We start from the raw sequence: 3,178 nt of genomic DNA on the forward strand, positions 1-3,178 counted from the left end.
GCTCATGTGATATTTATATATTCACCACACACTACACTTCGTCAGTTATTCACTGTCCCATTCAAATTCTCTCATGAGCCAAAACATTATGACCACTGCATACTAGGCAGTAAGGAAAGAATGTATATGAAACTTTCTGGTAGATTAAAACTGTGTGCCAGACCGAGACTCGTACTCGGGACCTTTGCCTTTCGCGGGCAAATGCTCTACCAACTGAGCTACCCAAGCACGACTCACGCCCCGTCCTCACAGCTTTACTTCCGCCAGTACCTCGTCTCCTACTTTGCAAACTTCACAAAAGCTCTCCTGCGAACCTTGCAGAACTACCTTGCTTGGGTAGCTCAGTTGGTAGAGCACTTGCCCGCGAAAGGCAAAGGTCCCGAGTTCGAGTCTCGGTCCGGCATATAGTTTTAATCTGCCAGGAAGTTTCGTATCACCGCACACCCCTCTGCAGAGTGAAAATCTCGTTCAAGAATGTACATGTAACGCAGATACGGGAAGTACATGTGGAAATCCACTGATATAAGTGGTTTTGACAAAGGGAACATTGTTGTGGCGTTGTGGCTGGAAATAAGAATCTCTGAAATGGCGAAGCTGGTCGCCTGCTGGCGTCCTGCTGTCGTGAGCACCTATCAAAAGTGGTTGAAATATGGTAAAATAACGAGTAGCCCGTATGACATTGGACGACCAAATTTCACCACATAAGGAGGTGGTCGGAGGATTCCCCATTGTGTCATCCAGGATAGGGAGCGATCTATGGCAGATCTGATGACAGAGTACAATGCGGGTGCAGGCACAAGTGTTTGGAAGCAAGGCCATAGTTGAACATGGAGTTCCACATTACACGACCCCTACCTGTTCCTATGTTGACCCAACGACATCGTCAGTTATGACTGCAGTAGGCACGGTATCAATGAATTTTCATCGTGGATCAACCGAAACGTGTCGCCTGTCGCATTTGTTGTTACTCCAGGTCGGTGGTTGGGTCGTTACACGCCGTCAGCCAGGTGAAAGGCTACACCGCGCCACAGATGCAGGCTGGTGAAGGCAGAGATATGCTGTGGGGTACACTTAGTTGGACTTCGATGGTATCTGTGGTGATAATCGAAGGCATAATGACGGCAGTGAACTATGTGAACATTATTGCGGACCACCTGCATCACTTCATTCTCGGAGTATCTTCATGACATCTTCCAGCAGGATAACGGCTGTCCGCGTTGCGAGGTCAGAGTCGTACTACAGTGGTTTGAGGGGAATTCTAGTGAACCTTCATTAATGTCTTGGCTAGCAAATTTGCCTGATCTACACCTAGTGGAATACATATTGAGCGCCAGCTGCGCGCCCTAAATCATCATCATGGTAATTTGAGGGAACTGTTGCTTGACCTGTGCGTAGACATCTGTTGCTACGTACTATTACTGTCGATTAGTTGTAGAGTGCAGCAGAGCAGAGCAGAATCTCTGTTGCAGAACTACTGTGTTTGAAAAATGGAATAACACGCTATTAAACAGGTGGCCATGTTTTGGGTTATCGGTGTACATAGACCTGCTACATTAAAAAAGAAACATACAAGAAAAATGGAGGACACAACGCGAGTGGTTCAGAAATCGTTAGATGTGATGTACGCGCACAGAAAAATAAATGGTTACAATATCAGAAAACTGGATGATCTATTCAAGAGAAGGAGCTTCACAAATTGACTAGATCAGCAATGCAATGGTTCACCTCTGGTCCTTATGCAAGCAACTATTCTGCTTGGCATCGGTTGACAGGCTTGTTGAATGTCCTCCTGAAGGATATCGTGCCAAAGTCAGTCCTATTGGCGGGTTGTATCGTCAAAATCCCGAGATATTTGGAAGAGCCTGCCCGTGATGTTCCAAACGTGGTCAGTTGGGAAGAGATCCGGTGACGTTGCTGTCCTAGTTTGGGTTTAGCATGCAGTAGAAACTCTCGTTGTGTGCGTTCGGGCATTATCTCACTGAAATGTAAGCCCCGGACGGCTTGCCATGAAGGGCAACAAAACAGGGTGTAGAATATCGTCGGCGTACCGCTGTGCTGTAAGGGTGGCGTGAATGACTACCAATGGAGTTTTCATATGAGAAGAAACGGCACCAAAGACCATCACTCTTGGTTGTCGGGCCGTATGGTGGGCGAAAGTCAGACTGGTATCCCGTCGCTGTCCGGGGAGTCTTCAGGTGCTCCTTCGGCGTGGAATCTCACTAACAGGCGTAGAACTGTCCTCAGTGATAGCTCGCACTTCGAACTCAGCCCTGGAGACCAGTGAAGACCAGATTACAAATAGTCTGCTCCAAGTAACTTGTGTATTTCATAAAAATCATCATTCATTATGTTGAACACGCCAAGTAAAACACATAATATCCAACCCAGTAGCAGTTCTTTGTTGCGGGGGAAAACTATGGGACAGTGTTGTCGAAGCAACAAATTTTCATTGGCTAAACCTCCGACTCGGTGTCACAAACTGACATGTGGCCTGGAGAGCGGTGTGCTGGCCACATGCCTCCCCATATCAACATACGGTGACGGCTGTGGGCTGAGGATGCCACGGCGGCCGGTCGGTGCCGTTGGGCCTTCCAAGGCTTGCTTGGACGGAGTTTAGAGATTAGTAAACCACCGACTCCCTCTTTTTCGCGAAGCTATCCTAGCTTTTAAGGCTAATGCCGAAACTCGAATAATATTCCGTGTCCCAGTCGGAACTTACCAGATATAACTGATTAGATCCGAGTTTCACAACCGACCAACAGTTCACCCCGCACGAAGCACAAGGCTAGCGAATAAAGAAATCTGCAGGTGTTGGGTAAATTCAATCAACGCCCTGCGTCTCCATACCTCTTCAATATACGGTTTTCCACTTTCTCTTATTCCTCATGATCTACAAATCTTGAAATATTTTAAGTTTGGCTGACGCCACTGTCGCACTTTAATAATGAAACGGTGATATATCTGCCGAATGACTGTAGGAATACCACATTTAGTTTTATTACATAATCGGTTTAGGTATATTCATTGCTGGACCATAAAAGAAACGCCCGTATTTCACCATGCCCAAAGTATGTCTAATAATAAGATAACTAAAGCTGCAAAGTTATATAACAGGAAAGAGAAAGCATGGATGTCCCTTAAAGAGATGATGTGAACAGTTCTAGGTGAGGCTGGCCAA

The 3,178-nt window shown here is 46.5% G+C and overlaps 1 non-coding gene across 1 annotated transcript; it reads left to right on the top strand.

Annotated features, from left to right (window-relative positions):
* The first annotated feature begins 329 nt into the window (after window positions 1–329).
* On the top strand, window positions 330–404 carry Trnas-cga. The gene has a single exon. It is a non-coding gene; the product is annotated as a tRNA-Ser (tRNA).
* Window positions 405–3,178: the final 2,774 nt, after the last annotated feature.

The sequence above is a fragment of the Schistocerca piceifrons genome, chromosome 2 (assembly GCF_021461385.2).
Source record: "Schistocerca piceifrons isolate TAMUIC-IGC-003096 chromosome 2, iqSchPice1.1, whole genome shotgun sequence".
Taxonomy (NCBI): Eukaryota; Metazoa; Arthropoda; class Insecta; order Orthoptera; family Acrididae; genus Schistocerca; species Schistocerca piceifrons.